This window comes from Pan troglodytes, chromosome 6 (genome assembly GCF_028858775.2).
Source record: "Pan troglodytes isolate AG18354 chromosome 6, NHGRI_mPanTro3-v2.0_pri, whole genome shotgun sequence".
Lineage (NCBI taxonomy): Eukaryota > Metazoa > Chordata > Mammalia > Primates > Hominidae > Pan > Pan troglodytes.
In genome coordinates, this window is record NC_072404.2 from 15,560,654 (window position 1) to 15,581,862 (window position 21,209).

At 31.3% G+C, this 21,209-nt stretch overlaps 2 long non-coding RNA genes across 6 annotated transcripts in view; one reads left to right on the forward strand and one right to left on the reverse strand.

Annotated features, from left to right (window-relative positions):
* The window catches only part of LOC134810405 (uncharacterized), a 361,094-nt gene that overhangs the window by 21,738 nt on the left and 318,147 nt on the right, over window positions 1–21,209 (reverse strand). Inside the window, exons 5-8 of one of the 5 annotated variants that reach the window (XR_010158338.1) lie at window positions 10,969–11,075; window positions 6,208–6,411; window positions 4,910–5,023; window positions 2,678–2,756 (exon numbers count right to left, since the gene is read on the reverse strand). This is a non-coding gene — a long non-coding RNA (uncharacterized LOC134810405). Of the gene's footprint in view, window positions 1–2,676; window positions 2,757–4,909; window positions 5,024–6,207; window positions 6,412–10,968; window positions 11,076–21,209 lie in introns of those variants that run through there. The other 4 variants (XR_010158337.1, XR_010158339.1, XR_010158340.1 and 1 more) reach the window with 4 other exon arrangements.
* On the forward strand, window positions 960–19,793 carry LOC134810406 (uncharacterized). The gene is made up of 3 exons (XR_010158342.1): window positions 960–1,026; window positions 5,508–5,561; window positions 18,304–19,793. It is a non-coding gene; the product is annotated as an uncharacterized LOC134810406 (long non-coding RNA).

Sequence of the window (21,209 nt, forward strand, 5' to 3'; positions counted from 1 at the left end):
GGGTCTTTGTCTGGTTTTGATATTAGGATAATTCTGGCTTTGTAGCATACATTAGGAATAATTTCCTCCTGTTAAAATTTTTGGAAAAGTTGTAGGATAATTGCTGTTAGTTCTTCTTCATATGTTTGGTGGAATTCAGCAGTGATGCCATCTAGTCCTGGCCTTTTCTTTGTTGGAAGACATTTTATTACTGATTAAATCTTTCTAGTTGTTGTTGGTCAGTTCAGATTTTCTATTTATTTCTGATTCAGTCTTGGCAAGTTGTATTTGTATAGAAACTTATTATTTTCTCTAGGTTTTCCAGTTGAAATTTATTTTATCATCGATGTTTTTCCTGCCATTCTTTAATAAGAAAGACAGGCATTAATAACTGTTTAGCACCAAATATATGTCAGGACACTTCTAAACATGTTGTATCTTTTTAAATTTTACCTTCAGAAGAATCCTCAAATATTGGTTGCTATCCCCATATTTAGGTGAGGATAGGGAAGTATAGCCAAAGTTTAATCTGGGTCTCTTCATCCCTACATTGGAAAGAGAACTGGTCTCTTCCCGTTCTATGGTGGAGATGAACTTTCCAGCATAAAAATAAATGCATGTATCTGGCTATTGACATAAATTATTAATAATCCCACCTTGTATCAAAAGTATTTCTTATGTTTAATAAGTAAGGAGAATTAAATTATATAATACATTTACTTTAGAAATAAATTTTAAATCAAACATTGTAGTGGGGCTTGGAATGAGAATCTCCACAGCCAACGCTACAGTCAAAGAACAAAAAGAGCAAGATTTCATTTCTTTATTAGTGCAAAAGCACTTACATATTGGTATGAAGTAGTTTAACCCCGTAAGAGGAGAGACGGTATAGAAGACACTGCACAAAATGTAACAGACTGCAGAAATGAGTACACCTATAAGAGAAAGCTGTGCTGCTGATTTTATTTTCTGTATTTGACAGAAATGCATCAATCAACAAACTTGGATTTGTTGTGCTGATTGTCTGGAAGTATAGTTTCCTTACTGGTGAGTATAGGTTAATTTTTGTTGCTTCTTTCTTTTACTGTATGCTACGTCCAAATATATCTATGATTTCTGCAGGGCAAGAGTGATAGGAGTGGGCTCAATATTTGGTTAAGTCTTAACAGTGGACAGGAAGCATGCTTAAGGTCACCGTTCTTCAGTGTTGAAGATTCAGAGACCATGATCTTGTTCTCTTTTCTCATCTGTCCTCTTGCCTTATCATCTCTTTTTGATCCTTCCTTCAACTCTTCCTTCCCCTTAGTCTCTCTTCTATTCACTTTCTATTGTATAACTTTCTATTCTATTCTATGTTTGAGAGGCAAAAAGAATAATAATTCTGGAGCCTTCATTATTTTTGAAAATATTCTTTGATTTCCTCAGACAATGTATTCCACAAATAAATTTTCTCCCCTTGAAAGTTCTTTATAGAGACCTGACACCAATACAATTTCTTTAATTTGCTCTATGCCTTAAATTTTAAGTGTTGTACAAAGTTGAGGGGCTTAAGATAATTATCAAACTAATATAATAAGGAGGGAGAACATGTTAAAAATAAATTAATTTAACTACATATAGTATCATAAACCTTAAAACACCTTTAAAAAGTCTCCACCTATTAATTTAGAATAAGTAAAAACTGATAATAGAGTGACATGGATAATGTCTAAGCCCATGTACTATTAGTATCATAATTTATTGGTCAGAAGTAAAAATATATTTTATGTAAAATTTTTATCAAATTTTACCTTGCTAAAACTATAGTTTATTAAAAGTAAAATAATTTATACTGTATGTCCACACTTAGTAAACTTCAAGTCCAATGGACTGGAGAAATCATAACCTTGATTACTACATCAAAAATGACTTTAATGAAATAAATTACATAGCTTCTTTGATGTTACCTAGTTACTTCTTGGTATCAATTTAGGTATAAATATGCTAATATATTTTAGTTATATATAGGAAATAAGCAAATATGCTGAGCATTTATCTTTCTTTCAACTTCTATTGTTCAAGAGACTCAATAAAGAGAATATGATGCAGTAAATTATAAATGTCATTGGAAAAACATGAGAGCCATGCATATAAAGGTGTTTAAAATGAGCAAAAGTCTCTAGAGATTAGAAAGAGTATAATGTAGGATAATATGTTAAAGAAAATGCATTCCATTATTTTCTTTCTTATCATAGATATTTTATAAAATTATACAGAGAAGAAAATACGTAATAGTGATATATGTTTTAATTAAAATATTACATTGACAATTTATTAATAGAGGTAATTCTAGATGGTATTTGGTTATGAATTTGTTTCCTTTAAAAAGGCTCTCTGGTCTACAAAATATAGGAACATCATTTTTGGTAAAATACAGTGAGTATGCTTCATATCCTTATCTGTGAACCACTCTTGTTTCTATCTGTTTACCACGACTATTTCCAGAATTTATGGTTTTACATTTATCACTGCCTGCACAATGGAACTGCTACTTTTATAAAGACCTATATATCGCTGTAGCTGTAACTAAGTTTTCATTGTTGTTTTTAGTTGTTGTCTCTCTTGCTTAAAGACTCTGGCTATTTATCTCAGAGCACATACAGAAATTGAAATGTACAAAAGTGGAAGTTATTAAATAGAGACCACACAAGATACCCACTCTAATTGAATGAAGGCCTTTTCATGACATCAATTCAGCTGCAGTATCTTCAGTTCTTACAGTGGGGAAGCCAGAATCTCTAGACATGGGAAGAAGGGCTTATGAGTTGTTGTGTTCTGGTAGGTGTAAGAAATGATAAGTAAGTCTCATCCCCAAGGACATGGTTAAAAAAAAATTTGAGTGGCATTTTTGGAATGGGACCTAGGTTTCTGCATTTTTAAAAAGCTCCAAAGAGCTAAAAATACTTAAGAACAAACATTGAGTAACAAGCGTACGGTGAACTAGTCTGAAACCGCATATGAAGTACATGGTGTTTTCTTAGATTCTTGGTTTATTTAGTGTTACTGTGAAAGTCAGTGGAGACTGAGGCATTCTCCTGAACTCCCAGCCTCTCCAGCTACCTTTTATTCTTGCAACTAAATTCACAAAATTAATACTTAAGCTCAGTGTTGACTGAATCAGAAACAACTGTAGATCAAACTCGCACTGCTTTAAGGTTGAAAATGTTTTTTGACACACACACACACACGCAAGGTAATAAGAATCACAAATGACAGGTAATTCAAGAAGCAGCTACAGATACAAAACAAAGCAAAACTTCACATAATCATTTATTGTAGATCTCTTAAGCCATACATTCAATATTTCACATTTTTGTTACTTTGCAGTAGCATTGTTAAAATATAAGTATATAGTCACTGGTAATAAATTTAAAATGTATACATTTAAAGTGTAGGGACCAATGGAAACATTTCCGTTTGTCCTCTGAAATTTTGCTGTAAAATCAACTCACAAAAGACTGATTGATTGGAGCAAAGGCATACAAATGTATCAACATGCACATGGGGAAGAACCACGGAGTGATTACGTAACCCCAACCTTCAAGTGTGGTTCAGAAGCATATATGCCATACTGAGATTACAGAATGTATGAGGCTTGGCTCTGACAAAACAGGTTATAGTGGCAAAACAGGTTACAGGAGGGAAAAAGAGGAGACCTGGCTAGCAAAGATGGTTTTGTTACGTAGGTGGAAACCCACAGGTAGCAACCCTCAAAAGATGTAGTAAATGTTTCTTTGAGATCTTGAAAGCTGACTTTTATTTGTTATTGGGGAGACACTGTTAATCACTGGTTTTAAATCCACATTTTATCTCATTATATCAAGGATACAACTTTAAAAATTAGAAAATAGTTTTTTCATCATTGTAAACATACCTGAAAGGTAGGAATTTTGCTGTGGAAGTTTAAAAATTACTATTGATAGATAGCTTTTGGCCTGAATTTTCTATTTATTTTCTTGTCATTGCAATGACTAGTATAAGAGATAATGTGGTACTAAAATACGCTAATCTCAGAAGAGTATGTGGCTTACATCAAACCCTTACAGAAATTAATGTTTGTTAGGGTTCCACAAGGGAAGGCCTCAGAGAAACCCGGCCACATCGATGCACATTTTCTACAGATGCAAATCTCCCCCACAAAAGACAGCTTTGCAGGGCTCATTCTGTTTACAAGCCCTCTTAATAGCAATGTCAAAATATGTTAAATAAGTATATTTTGGGGTGAAATATTTTGATTTCCTTCAAAAGCATAACTCTGAACAAATGCAAGAATAAACAGGAGCTGAACCACAGTATGATAACATACCTAATCAAGGAAGGCACTTTCTTATAGCTTGGAATGCATTACTTTTTCTCTGTGATTCTTGGATAATGCAGAAGTTCAGAACTCCTCGAATTAAATTAGGAAAATTTGCACAATTCTATTATGTTTTGTGTCCTGCCACTTTAGCCATAGAATGGACATCAATCTTCATTGAAATATCATAAGACCCCTGCATGAGCAAATCTGATTGAACTTTCTGTTTGCTAAGTTATTGCGTTTCTTACATTCATTTAGAAATGTAAGTAAGTAATAATGAATGCTTTTAAACAAAGCATTTTAACATTTCCTACTTTTACAGTTTGTGGGACTATAGACTGCAATTTAGAATTAATAGAAAAGTCAAGGATATTTGTGAAGAATTTAAGTATGAGAAGGAATGCTTGCGCCAGAAAAAAAAGTCCAAGAAAGACTTTCTATCATGGAAAACCAGGAGATAACTCTAAAGAAAAACGATGCTTACAAACTCAAGAGCTCAAAATGATATGAAATTCCTACTCTCTAGCCCCTCTTACTACACATGCAACTATGGACAAGCAATTTAACCACTGTGAACTTTAGTTTTCTTACCTGTAAAACAATGAAGGTGATGATCATGCCTATTTCATGGAGTAGTTCTTGGAGTTAAATAAAATAATCTGTGTGAAAATTCTAGCATAATGTCTCCTCCATAGGAAGGACTCTCTGCAATCACATTTCATTTTTTTGAAAAAAAAAAAAAAAGCATTGAGTATGTAGAAGCCAGGAATGCTGCTAAACATCTACAATGCACAAGACAGCATCTACAAAACCACCCCTGCCACAATATAGAAGTTTCTGGCCTAAAATGTCAATAGCATCACTGTTTAGAAATTCTGGTTTACTCTATACACTTTAGCAGAGTATAATTTTCTCTGCAGAAAAACATTTATAATTTTATTATGTAATTTGGAAACTACAAATAGAAGAAATTCTTCTGTGATTTGTAGAAAACTTTTATTAACTAATAATATCTAAAGAAATAAAAAATAATGATGTTTGTATCTCTGTTTAAGCCTTGAGTAATCAACAAACCCCTCAGAAATGCACAAAACTTCAATTTTTTTAGTCTCTTAAATAGACAATTAGGGTCTTAAAATTGTTGATATAAATGGCGATTTATTGTTTTATATCTCAATTTCTTTCTTAGACTGTTACTCACTTCAAAAGAAACGGACTGCTACGATCGTACTTACGTCACCAGGTAAAAACTTACCTACATAAAATAATTATAAAACTAACCTTTAGTAACAAATACAATCCAATAATAACACTACTATCCAAAAGAAAAGTATTTAATGGTCACAATTTCAGGTCTGCATTTCAAAATGTTTTTCCTGAATCTTTTATTCTTCCTTTTCTGTGATAGTCTTACTAATGCATCAGCACAAAATAATTAACTGTTTTGCAATCCAAGGAACACATTATGATCAACTGGGGAAATATAAAACTACCCACCATGAGATCCCACCCACTAACAAATGAAATCTGAATCACCTTGTGAAATGTCTAATATCAGAGCTTTTTTTAGGTCCCCCCCAGGTGATTCTCAAATGTTCTGTGATTGAGAACCTACAGGGCAAGTAGGTCTTATTATCTGCTTTATGCAAACGATCAGTAAATTAGTATGGAAACAGTAGTTTCATTGGCTAATGCCCATTCTTACAGTAATCAAAGCAAAAATTGCACCAAAGTTAAACAAGCAGAGAAGATTTTATTCAAGGCTATGCAATAGGGGAGAGAGACAAAAATGCAGTCAAAACTCCACTAAACAAAAAGCAGAACAGATTGTAAGGGCTGGGGCAGGAAGAGCTTAGGCCTTACCCAAAAGAGAGTAAGCTGTCTCTTACCTCCATGACAGAATGTAATTTCACACTTTGGAACAAAGGGTCCACCTTAGATTCCTACTCTTTCATAGAGACTGTAAGATAGAGGTGGTATCTCCTTCAGCATTTACATTCTAAAGTTTCAAAGAAATGGCTACACTAGTAGGTCCTTGAGAATGACACTGTTGGGTCGTAAAACTGTCAAGAAGCTTTAAAAACGATTTATACCTGAAAAGGGCATAGAGAGTATTTACAAGTTTTATAAAGTAAATAGTCTAAGGAAAAGGAGGTCAGAATCTTGAATGAGAAAGAAGGCTGCCTAAAGTTTAGCCATGCTGAGGGTAATATTAAGGCCTCCTTAGACAGAGATAATGAGGTGTTTTGTTTTTTTGTTTTGTTTTCTCTTAGAAAGGGTTCTCTCAAATTTTGCTTCACCTTATATATACCTGTAAGTTTTATAAAAATACTGATATCTGGTCCGTGCTTGGATGCTTTACCCTACTGTTGATTTCATAGACTTTTGACTTCTTAAAGTTAAAAAAAGTACATATTATATACATTTATAATATACTACATATATAGTATATATTATATATTGCATATATGTATATATAGTATATATAGTATATATGTATATGGAACATGTATTATGTAATATGTACATATGTATGTATATGTAATATGTATATGTATATAATGTACATATTGTATATATAGTGTATATAATATGTACTACATATACACTAAATATATTTATATTATACACATATGTAAATATATGATATATATTTCTATATAACATATATAATATGTATTTCTCTGTTATATATTATATATTTCTGTATAATATATATTATATATTTCTGTAATATATAATTACATATTATAAAATATATATATTATACATATCTATGTTATATATTTCTATATTATATATTCTTATATCTCTTATATATACTTCTATATATTTCCATATATAATATATATAGAAATCTCTACTATATATTTTATTTAGAAATATAAAATATATATGATATTTCTATATAATATATACTATATATGATAGTTCTATATAATATGTACACTATATATGATAGTTCTATATAATATATACAATATATATGATAGTGCTATATAATATATAAAATATATATATTTCTATAATATATAAAATATATATTTCTATATAATATATAACATATAAAATATATAAAATATAAACTTAATATATTTATATATTATATATACATTATATTTTTATATTTCTACATATACATATAATATATAAATATAATAAGACATATATAATAAATAAAATATATATAAATAACTATATATATTTATATATCATATGTTTAGTCAATATAAATGTATATATTTTAAATATAAATATATACAATATATATTTTATAAACATGTACAATCTTTTTATATTTTATAAATATATACAATCTTTGTATATATTTATATATAAAACATGTAAAAAGTATATATTTATATATTTCTATATAAAATATATACAACATATGTTTTATGTATATAAATATGTACAATCTTTTATATATTTCATTTATAAATATATACAATTTACATATTTTATATATAAATATATACAATATTGATATACATTTTATATACAAATATATACATATATACATGTATACATATATACTAATACATGTATACATATATACTATATATACATATATGTACAGTATATACGTATATACTACATATGTATACACTATACATATATAGAGTAAGTATATATACTATATATAGTATATGTACATATGTATATATACGTATATACATATATGTATACATGTATACGCTATATATAGTGTATACATATACTATATATTGTGTATACATATGTACTGTATATGTATATACTATATATATGTAGTGCATATGTACATATACATATATAGGTACATATACATAAATACATGTATCTATACTATATACATACATGTTTCTATACTATATACGTACATCTATGCATATGTATAGTACATGGATGTATACATAGTATATACATACATATATCCATATGTATTTGTGTATATGAACATGTATGTATGTATAGTACATACGTACATGTATGTATACTATATATGTGTATACTATATACATGTATATAGTATATATGTACTATATATGTATATATACAGTACATATATACATGTATATATGTATACATATATAGTATATATACGTATACATATATACATGTATATATGTATACATATATAGTATATATACGTATATATGTACTATATATACATACATATACATATGCACATACAAATACATATGGTTATCTGGATATATGTATGTACGTATGTATACATACTTACATATACATATATCCATATGTATTTATATGTATATATACTATGTATATAGTACATGTATGTAGTATACATATACATACATGTACGTATATATAGTATATATACATGTATGTATGTACATGTACATATATGTATATACATGTATAGGTACATATGCACTATATATGTATATTAAAAACAGTACATATGTATTCACGATATATAGTATACGTATACACGATATAGTATATGCCTACACTATATGTAGTATAGGCATATACTATATACAGTGTATATATACAGTGTATATATATGTATATGCAGCAGTTATATACTATATATAGTATAGGTATATACTATATATAGTACAGGTATATACATGTATATATGTATATATACATGTGTATATATACATATATATTGTGTATATATACATATATATAGTGTATATATACATGTATATATAGTGTGTATATACATGTATATATAGTGTGTATATATGCATGTATAGTGTATATATGCATGTATATTTTGTACATACATATGTATATACAATATGTACATACATGTGTATATACAATATATACATATATTGCGTATATACAATATATACATATATTGCGTATATACAATATATACATATATTGCGTATATACAATATATACATATATTGCGTATATACAATATATACATATATTGCGTATATACATATATACGTATATATAGATACACATGTGTATATATGTGTATATACACATATATACATGTACATGTATATATGTGTATACATGTACATGTATATATGTGTATACATACATATATGCATGTATACATATAGATGTATATATGTGTGTATATATACATATATGTATGTAGTATATGTATACTATATGTATACTATATATAGTATATGTACATACTATATATAGTATATGTACATATATAGTGTATACATGTATATATGTATACATATATGTACTGTATATATATAATATATACATATATTGTATATATGTATACATGTATACATATATATCTCATAAATATATACATATGCATGTATATGTACATATATATGTATACATATGTATATTTACATATTTACATATTTTACATATTTATATACATAAAACATGTATATATTTATATACATTTATATATAAATATATAAAAAGATTATACATTTCATTTATAAATATATCAATATATACAACTTTTTATGTTTCATATATATACAAAGATTGTATATATATTTAAAATATCAATATACATTTATATAGACTGAATATATGATATATAAAATATATAAATATATAATTATGTTATATAAATATGTATAATATATAATTATATGTTATATAAATATGTATATTTTATTACATATATTTTATTATGTATTTCTTATATATTATATACGTATATGTAGAAATATAAAAATGTATATATAATATATGAATATATTCTTTTTTTATATTTATATATTTTATATAGTCTACAATACATATATAGCATATATACATGTACGTATGTATATACATGTACATGAATATGTACTATATATGTATACATATATACATGTCTATATACTATATATACATATATACATGTCTACGTATATGGTATATATATACCATATATACCGTATACATGTATATATATACATATATACTATAGTATATATGCACGTATACAATGTATGTAGATAGTATATATACATATACAATATACATGCATACACTCCTTTTAGTGTATACATTATATAGTGTATACATTATATATGTATACACGTGTATACATATATTCTATGTATATACATGTATGTATTCACTTGTATACATATATGCTATACACGTGTATATACTATATATATATACCTGTATATATATTCACATATACATACTACATATATATTCAGGCTATAATTATTTTCTGCAGCAGATTTCCTCATTTTTGTGTCAGAAATATTAACTGCCTCAGCTGAGAAGCTTATTTTTGATAATCTGCTAATAAAAATCAGAATCAGTATAGTGTCTTTTGTGTAGGAAATATTCTTGCAAGTTTACTTTGGTTTCCTGTAACAGTCTTTCTATCCAAATCAGTGAGATGACTTTACTGGTTGCACGCTCAGCTCAGACTGAAAGGGCAATAGTACCCCATCAAGTTGACGAGCGGTATTAATTTAGTAGACATATTTGTATGTCCATCTTTATGTAACTATTTATTATATTCATTTTATTCCTTCAATATGCAAATTAGAGTATTGGTTCCTAATTTCTGAAAGTCAGATTCCCCTTGGAGAAACTGATAAGTGCTCCTGAATATCTTCTGATAAATGCAAAACTACCCATATATACAAAACTTTTCACATAATTTCTCAATATTCACATATTCATTGAACCTCATTCCCATATTCTAGTGATATAAGGCCCCATTATTGATTACTTACAAAATAAGTTCCAGCCTGGTGACTCACACCTGTAATCCCAGCAGGAGGATTGGAATTGGAAGGCTGAGGCAGGAGGATCACATGAGGCCAGGAGTTCAAATCCAGAACTGGGCAACAAAGTGAGACACCATCACTACATGTTTTTTTTTTTTTTTGTAATTAGCAGGACATGTTGACTCACACCAGTATTCTCAGCTACTCAGAAGGCTGAGGCAGGAGGAAGGATGTCATAAGCATAGGAGTTTGAGGCTGAAGTGAGCTATGATCACACCACCACACTCCAGCATCACAGCACCACACTCCAGCCTGGCTGACAGAGTGAGACCCTGTCTCTAAAAACAGAAATGAAATAAAATGAAAAAAAAAAACTGTATCAAACTTATCTGTATCACTTAAGAACACAGATTTTAAACAGAAGATTCTCTGTCATAAATGATCCAAGCAGTAATTTTAAATCAAATAATTAACCAAGGGACTACGTTAATTTTTACTTTATAGATTCATTTCTTGTACTAAGATATGTTTTAAGAAGTTGTGTGTGGTTCACGCCTGTAATCCCAGCACTTTGGGAGGCTGAGGTGGGTGGATCACTTGAGATCAGGAGTTCAAGACTAGCCTGGCCAACACGGTGAAACCCCACCTCTACTAAAAATACAAAAAAGTTAGCCGGGCATGGTGGCGGACACCTATAATCCCAACTACTCAGGAGGCTAAGACATGAGAAATGCTTGAACCTGGGAGACAGAGGTTGCAGTGAGCTGAGATCGCGCCACTGCACTCCAGTCTGGATGACAAAGCAAGACTGTGTCAAAAAAAAAAAAAAAAAATTGTGAAATAAGTAAGTTTAATGGGCTCCCCTTTGTAGGTTATGGGGCCTTTCTCTCTAGCTGCCTTCAACTTTTTTTTTTTTTTTTTTCCATTTCTACCTTGGAGAATCTGATGATTTTGTGTCTTGGGGATGATCTTCTCATGGAGTATCTTACTGGGATTCTCTGAATTTCCTGAATTTGAATGTTGACCTGTCTAACCAGGTTGGGGACATTATCATGGATGATATCCTGAAATATATTTTCCAAATTGATTCAATTCCCCTGATCTCTTTCAGGCACACCAATCAGTCGTAGATTTGGTCTCTTCACTTAATCCCATATTTCTTGGAGATCATGTCTTTCGCAGGGACATGGATGGAGCTGGAGGCTATTATCCTGAGCAAACTTACACAGGAACAGAAAATCAAATACCACATGTTCTCATTTATAAGTGGGAGCTAAATTATGAGAACACTTGGACACATAGAGGGGAACAGCAAACACTGGGGCATTTCAGAGATCAGAGGGTAGAAGGAGGGAGAGGATCAGGAAAAATAACTAATGGGTACTAGGCTTAATACGTGGGTGAACACTATTCAATAAACCCCATGACACAAGTTTACCTATGTAACACACTTGCACTTGCACCCCTCAACTTAAAAGTTAAAAAAAAAGTTGTGAAAAAAAAGAAACAAGATAATCTCAAATACTCTGTATCATTTTTCAGGCATTTGATGAAGCATAGAAGTTATTATAATTAAAATGAAGAAAAAATCTATACCAATATTTATGTATTTGTTTTTGCATCCCTCGATTCTTTTTGGTATTTTCATTCCCATAAGAAGACATTAATACTTTTTTTGTAGTTTTTCTCTTCCTTTTGACATTTGGCTTTAGCAATTGTGTTTGAGAGGTTAGAACTTTTAGCCACCACGTTGCAATGATACTCTGGCTCATGAAGAAGCAGTCACAGTGTAGTGTATCATGACAGACTGAAATGGAGTTGCAGCTGTGTGAAGGTAAATTTTCCAGCCACACTAGCACAGACTGAAATAACTCACCCTTGAATGCTGCTGCAGAAATCATCAGTCTAGATCGCAGACTGCACCTATCAACCACTCTGTAGTGCTGCCTGCAGCAGACACACGGAGATTCCAGACTAACAAAGGGAGGTTAATGCATTTTGGCAGAGTAACTTACTTACAGTATTTAAACCGTTTGAGTCTTTTACCTTTACTTCAAAGAGTTCTTGCCTCAAATCCAAGAACTTTTCTATTTGTTAAATTGGATGATGTAAACCTGTAGTAATGTACTAATTTGTTTTTGTTTTCCTACTATTAAAACTAGATAAATATTTATAAATTTTTACTATTTTAACATGGACAAATAAATATGCTATGGAAACATCAGAGAAAAAGTGGGAATCCTTGTCAAATTTCATGGTGAAAGTGTCAACAGTGAAAATTTATATGTATGTTTTTTGAGGTTTCAATTAAATTCCAGTGTAACTTAATGTTTCTGCAACTAAGTTGAGTTATTGATTTCCCCCAAATAAGCGAGAATTAGTCTTCTCCAAAAATGAATATTTTCACTTTTTATAATTAGCTTATAAGAAAAGCTAGAGTACCTCACAGTGGTGTGCTGAAGCAGCTCTTACTGGAGCTGGATTTTACTAGCCCATGAAAGCCAATTATGCACGAATCTTCCCAACTCCCTGTTCAGTGGCATCACTATAATAGCTTAAAAATAGGTCAAAGTGGGAGTACTTACAGCACCAAAGTTATTAGGATGCCATATTCCCCTCCCCTTCCCAAGCCAGGTGTTAATCATTTAGTGGCATCCTTGTGAGATTATAAACTGATCTAAGCCAGTATAGTCATATGACATGTATCAGGTGCTTTAGATAAATTTCAGTAGATTCATGTCATCAAAGGTGAAGGTTAATATGCCTATCTCTTTCTTTACAACTTTGCAGCCAGGTGGTATGTGAGAATGAAAGCAAGTCTCATATCTTATTAGACCTCATTCTGGCAATTGTATATGCATTAAATAACAAGAAGAAAAGAAAATATTTACATGACTAGCTCTCCTAGGCTTAGTAAAATCCCCACTCTTTATCTACAGACATTCTGACAAGAATCCTGTTTTTTTAAGATTTGCTCCTAGGATGACACATCAAGATGGAAGATCTAATCAAAATTGTAATAAGTCATTTGAGTTTACAGAGTCCTCTCAGATAAAGTGGTGAAAACACATAATAAAAATTGCTCACTTAGAGTCCTGGTCTGAAAATGTTATTTTCTAGAGCATGCTGAATTCTTATGCTGTTCTCAAGCAGAGAGAATGCTGGTACTATTTTTCCAATCAATCACATATTTTGAACACCACTTCTTTTGCCAAGAAAAAAAAATCATCGCAACAAATCTTATGCTAATTAACAATTGTGTAATGTAGATTTTAAAAATGATATTTGACATACTTATGTAGCTTCCTCTAGAATATGAATTTCTGATTAGGGTTCAACAAACCCTATACTAACCATAGATTCAAGCTGATACATATATATATATATATATATATATATATATATATATATATATATACATATTAAACTTTTATAATAAAATGGTATTAAAGTACCAGATGGACAATGTGGTATGATGGCAAAAAAATCGAGGTAAAAAAATATCAGTTCTGCAGGTTAGGAGACAACTCTGCATAATGTTTTTGTATGCTGTATAAGCTTTTACTATTAGAATATCTTGTCAAGATTAACCTTGAAAGATAAAGATAGTGTCTTCCTCCAGGACAGAGGGCAGATGTGTTCCCTGATTATGATAATAAGATTATCCTTATAAGATTGGGGATTTCCTAAATTCAAAGGTTTTCAGCTATGATACATACCAATTGTATGTGATATATGCAATGGGCCTGCATCCACGTCACTCCCCATGGGACTTGAAGGCCAAGAGAACTGATGAGAACATGAAGCTTGTGCTGACCGCCACACTATTGGTAATAAAGTCCTGTGTGTATGGTCCTGGAATCTTGTCTTTCACTACATCCATAAAACTATAGCAAGCTAACTTATTAGCTTGCAGGTAGGTAGCATAAAAAATCTCAGACCCTTCACAGGTCATGACACTGCAGAAAAGTAGAGAACCTAAGATTTTATCAGAAGCCATGATACTCAATCAAGATTTAAAGATAACACATTTATAAATAGGTTACAAGTTAATTATCTTTGTCAATAATTTTAACTTATGGACTTGATATAAAATACTAATTATTTTTCTTACTTTTATACATTGAAATATAAAGACATTTTAGAAAATTTTAATACTTCTTTATGGGCTCAGCTTCATTATTAGATTCTGCATTGGTACACTTAAAGCTATTAGCAAAATGCAACCTGATATTTTGACACTGAAATATTAATTTGAAAATATTCAGGTATTTAACGAACTGTTTGTCATACTGAATTCATTTTATAATTTTTATTAGTAATTATTGAACTGACCTAGATGACCTTGGTTATTCCTCTCAACTTGACTAAAGTTTAGACAAGCCTTTTCCTGGCAATAGGCCCCTGACTTCTTCCCTTTTCTTACTGCATTTACATTAGAGAATTTGCAGTTGTAAGTAAGTTCTTTCTCTGCCTCTTTGAGATGCAAATCTTCTAGTTTCTTGTCAATTTTACAAACCAGAAATTTCTTTTCACCGGAGAGCCATCCTTTTATATTAAAATTATCAAAAAAGATAGAGCCCCTATTCCCTTCTCTGTGACAGGATAGGAGCCTAACTTCAACAAGTGCTGATTAGCAGACACAGAGGGCCAAGGCTAATCACAATGACCAACCCTTCTCCAATGCTCTCCAGTACTTTTCCACTAGCTCATGCAGGTGCTTAAGACCTTCCCACATTTTGTTTCAAGAGAGTCGAGTTTAATTTCTTTATCGGTTGTAATAGTCTCGAATAAAGTCTTCCTTGTCTAACTTATCCAGTGTCATTTTTCTTTTACAAAACCCAATAAAAATTAATATATTTTATAATAAAATTATTAAAAATTATATATAACTGTAAAGCAATCTTTTTAAAAGGACATTATTTTTTAATTACAGAAAAGTAATGTTAACAGGGAAAAATAATTTTCAGTTCTGTAATCTATCTTGAGTCTTTAAAAATGTGAGTTGCCACACAAAAATCATCATACAAAGAAAAACAATATCAAAAATAAATTACATATGAAGAAAAAACTGGTTTAATTTGTTCAAACTTGCAAAGGAGGATTTTGGTTTAGTTTTTCCTGCAGTCCCATTAATAAAACCAAGGAAATCATAGAGAGAGAATTTAAAGTCTGATTAAAAGATAGGAGACAAAGAAAAGGAATAATTAGGTAATTCTCAGGACACAAAGAATTTTCCAGTGGGGTGCCCAAGGGATCAGCACTACACACTGCAATTCAATATATCTCTAAAACGTCTGTTACTAGGAGAGACATTTATGCTTTGGTTAGTTGGGACTTTGTAAGATATCTATCTGGAAAGATTTCAAAAAACAAAATAATTGGTTTCAGGGTAGCAAATGAAATTCAACCCAAGAGTAAAGTATGTCATATTAAAACGGTCCGCTTAAGCTATTTATACTCACTTGTAAGTTCTCAATTAGTTGTAACCTCTCAGAAAATTGACCTGAGTCATCTCAGGAATTCTCAATCAAGACATCTCAATGTGAAATAGAGCTCATTTATATTAACAGTCTAAGTATAAGAGAGTTCATCTTTCACCATGACAGTCATGGCCAAATAACGAGGGACCAGCTGAGTCTGATAGATTAGAGCTGTTGGCAGTCTCCATTCCATTGCTAACTTGTCGTCTAAATTTGGGAAGCCACTCTAATACTCTTAAAACTCTGCAAAGTAAATCTGACTGCCAAAACATTTCCTAATTAGGAAAATAATAATAGCACTAATGATTGGGCAATTAAGATCCCCCAAGACAATTATTTAATATTATTGAAGTCTGAGACCTTCAGCCTTAACAGACAAAAAAAAACCACTCAGCCTCTTATCTTGCTTCTTTCTTATCACTTGAATGCCTGTTGATGGAAACAAACTGATTTATATTACAATGGAAAAGGAATGATATAAAAAAATTAAAAATCTTAAAATTATCAAAGAGGGGTGATCAGGAGTGTTCTGATAAAAAATGTAAAGTTACATTGCTGTTTCAAGGTAAGGAAAGTGCCAGAATGTTATGCCTATTTGAAAGAAGACCAGCAGACTCCTATACTCTGGGACTAAATAATTTAACAGAGCAAATATTTCTCTAAATTTAAATTAAGGTTTTCTTATTGAGGAATGCTGTCTGGATTCTGTCCTAGAACATCAATTCTTGGTTGAAGAGGAAAAGGTACTTTTGTGTGAAAACATGGGATGTTGCCTTTCAAATCTCATACTCATCATTGGAGAAATTCTTTCCATGCTTTTAAATAGGAAGTCATAAGAAACAGGAATAATCCAAGGCCACCCTGACAGTAAAATAACCCCAGCTTTATAGGCTTAGTAGCCCTCTCCTTCAACCCCAGATGGAATAGCACATTGGCTATGGAAGCAGAAATATCATTAAAAGTAGCCAGAAGTACGGAAAGTTAGCATCAGTTGCTCTATCAATGGTCATGGGGGCAGCAGCTGCTGATTAAAGACACCAGGTACAGAAGCAGCTATGTACAGAATGTTCGTGCCTTTCTAAATTCATATGTTGAAATCCTACCTTCCAAGATGATAATATTAGTAGGTAAGATTTTGGGAAGGTGGTTGTGTCATGATCATGGGGTCTCAGGAGTGGGATTAATGCCCTTATTAAAGAAACCCAAATGAGCTTGTTGCCCTTTCCACCATGTGAGAGAAGTTGCCCTGCGTGAGCCAAAAGTCAGACCCTAAGCAGACACCAAATCTGCCTTGATCTTGGACTTCCCAGCCTCTAGAATTGTGAGAAATTTCTGTTGTTTGTAAGTAATCTAGTTTATAATATTTTATTTTAACAGTCCGCATGTACTAAAATGGAAGCACAGGTGAGTAACAGACTAGCAGGAAAAGAAGAAATGGTGGGGGTCATCTGGGGTTTTATCAGGAAAAACGAAGTAGCTTGACATGCCAATGGTTCTGCAGTGTGGAAGTCCTAACTAAACACAAAATATTTTTTGTGACTTTTGTTCCCAAGTTATAGAAAAAGGATATTACTGTATAGCTATATTGTATTGCATTGCATTGCTTCTATAGCTAAATAGTTTAGGCTGAAGCAAGATTCATTATAAATAGTGAATTTCTCTTCAAAATATTGCTTTTATCACACACACACACACACACACAGAGCTAGATTACCAGGAGTGTTCTTTCTTTCTTTCTTTCTTTTACCAGGAGTGTTTTTTAATCAAATTTTTTGAGTTAGATTTTTTTATTTGACACGTATATTAAGTTTTCAGTGATTCAAATTTTGGTTGTTTCTCTTTCCCTTTACATCAACAGAAACAAACACTTCCACAAAGAATTTGATTTGATGGCATCATGTGGACATAGAACTCTCACAGTAATGACCCAACCTGTGTTTCCAGTCATCCTGATGAACTTTCAACAAAATCAGATTGTTATACTGTTGTTCTCACTTTACACCCATATTTTCTCTTGCTCCTAAAAAAGGTATCTGGTATTAAATAGAATTCTGTATCTTAAAAAACTTGCCATTGAGAAAAATGAGAAGTAATTGTACATTTTAATACTGAAGGTTTTAATAAAAAAAGCAGTGTGAACTATCTGTTCCATTTTTATTCCTCGTCTACAAAAGACAAAAGTGTCAGTACTGAGACAACTGCTTGATAATAGGGAGCACAAATATTGCTCTTCCTGAAATTTTTGCAAACTTGAGGTTTACTTTCTTTAAGATTTCTGGGCAATTCTGTTAGGATAAAGTGCATATCCTATAAATGAAAGGGTCACAACTGAGATAATTAAACTGATCATTGGAGCAAAAATATTTTCCCCTGGAGCAATTACTAAATTAAGGTTTACTTCATTTTGCTTGAAATAGTAAATTTGTTACCTATCCAGTTTAGTTTATTAGTATAAATTAGACATGACATAAATGAGAACTATGTCAAGCTAATGAATTTCGTTGGAAGTTGGCTATTGAAAGTTAGAAAGAAATGAAAAATAACTCATAATAAATTCATCTAACATGTCTTTTGCCTCCTACTCCGCAACATGGCCTTTGTCTGACATTTCTAGAAGAGCAGGTATTCCAAGTCACTTAATTTTAGTTAGTGAAATTTTTTCTTTCAAGCAGCCAATTATTTTGACAAAAATATATCCATCACTGCCATCAACTGAGGTTAGGAGAAAACTTAAGCACAGTGAAAACAGTGGATTGAAGACCATGAAAAGCGGGCCCAGGAGGCCCAAGGCATCTAGCGCCAAGAGTAGGGGGAATGTGAAATAAATTTGAGAAAGAACCTCTTGAAACTATGTTCCCCTGTTTTCTCAAATGGTATATATTTGATGTAACTTAATCCCTGCACGGTTAGAGTCAACACTATAAACAACTGTAAAAAATGCACTGTAATACAGTTATACATAGGAGTTTTGCAGTTATGTAAAATACTAAATAACTCTATATTCCACCTTTTTAAAATGTATCTATTTTCAGTTGTGTACATTGTTCTACTAGTCTTCTATACCTTCCCTCACCAACAAGTTGTCCACTCTAAATTAGTTCTGCTGACAATGTTTCTGGCTGTAGCCTACCTAAAGCCTTCCCACGTTTTGTTTCAAATACAAGCTGAGATATTAGGTAAGTCATAATAACATTAGCTGCGTATTTCCTTGCAATAGAAAAAACTTTCACACTTATTCTATATTCTCTTGTTTTATTCAGATAGCTTTGAGTAGGATTTGTGTTGGTTTATTGACAAGTAAATGGATTAGTACTTAGAATTCATTAGGACACACTTACAATCATGTCCAAAATAATATTAAATAAAGAATAAAAGAAGCTCTCCTTTGAGTTACATGCATGGATTTTAGTACATGAGTTTTGTGGCATCTTTCGGCTAATTCATAGCATGTTTTTGTTTATATTGAAGTTTCCATCCATAGTTTGTAACGGAGGTTATTTTACTATTTATTAATGGTGCTGAGGATTTAAAGGATATATAGAATAAGGGAGCTTGGAATATTGAGTTCTATTTAAATAATCATAAAAGTAACAGACCATTGGGGGAGATTAAAAGCCAGCCGAACTTGCTTTGAAATGTTCTATTTCTACAATATTAGAAATGTTGGATTCTCAAAGACCTGCAACCGTAAATCATATTTCCCAGAAGTAAAGCTTTTTGAGGGTATTCCGGCTGCTAGAAAAACAAACACACATCAAGAGTGGCCTTCAAAAAGACAGAGGAGGGTGCATTGTCAGGGGGCGCAGCAACAGACAGAAGGCAGTTGCCATGTAAGACACTTCCGTCACACCTTCTCAGGGTTTTACTACTGTAATATTGAAATAAATGTGCACTTTTTGTTATCCATTTTGTCTCTCTTTCATCATTATGGAGCCTTTAGATATTTAGTTTTGTCAGCTGAAAAAACACAGCCTAAGTGAAACCAATCAAAATCAATGTGTTGCTTAGTTTTTGTATTTTTCTAAAAAAAAAAAAAAGTTATTACTTTGCTATCATTCTCAAATCATATTCTAAAATGAGCTGTCAGCCAACACGATTCCCATTTCAAATTTTCTTCTACTCTCCACACTCATGGATTTCCATCAGGGGAATATTACTGGTCCTGATTCTGAAAATAACTTCAGCACATCAAAAAATTATCTTAACATTCTCTTCCAAAAAGTGCTACCTCCAAAGTTTCTTTATAAGAGGGAGTTAAAGTTACAAGCAGGAACATATTTGAGTTGGAGATTCAGGGACTTGTTTTGCAGATGTGCTTGTCCACGAAGCATATATTGTATTATTTACATAGTGTGGGGGTAGGTAATGGATGGGAGGAGTGGGGCTTTGGGAAGCATGTTGTTATGAGGGCTAATGGGGAAAGTGGGATTAAGCTCATTTATCTTAAGCTTGTTCTTGAACCTTTATTGGCTCTAACCTTGGTGAAATCACAACTCTTCATTCTTGTTAATGGTGCCATTGATTTTACATCTCTAAAGCTAGAATCAAAACACTTTTAATTCCTTTTGTATTGCATTTCTCTAAACAGTCCCATTTTCACCCTTGCATAATTCTGCCACTTGACCCTGAAATCCTAATAGCCTCATTGATGGCATTTAATGCTCAACTTCCACATATGACCATCAATAGTCCATGTTGAGAACACAGGGAGACAGAGATGTATTTCCAAATTAATTAATTTTAGTTTTTCATAGCTTTTTGGAA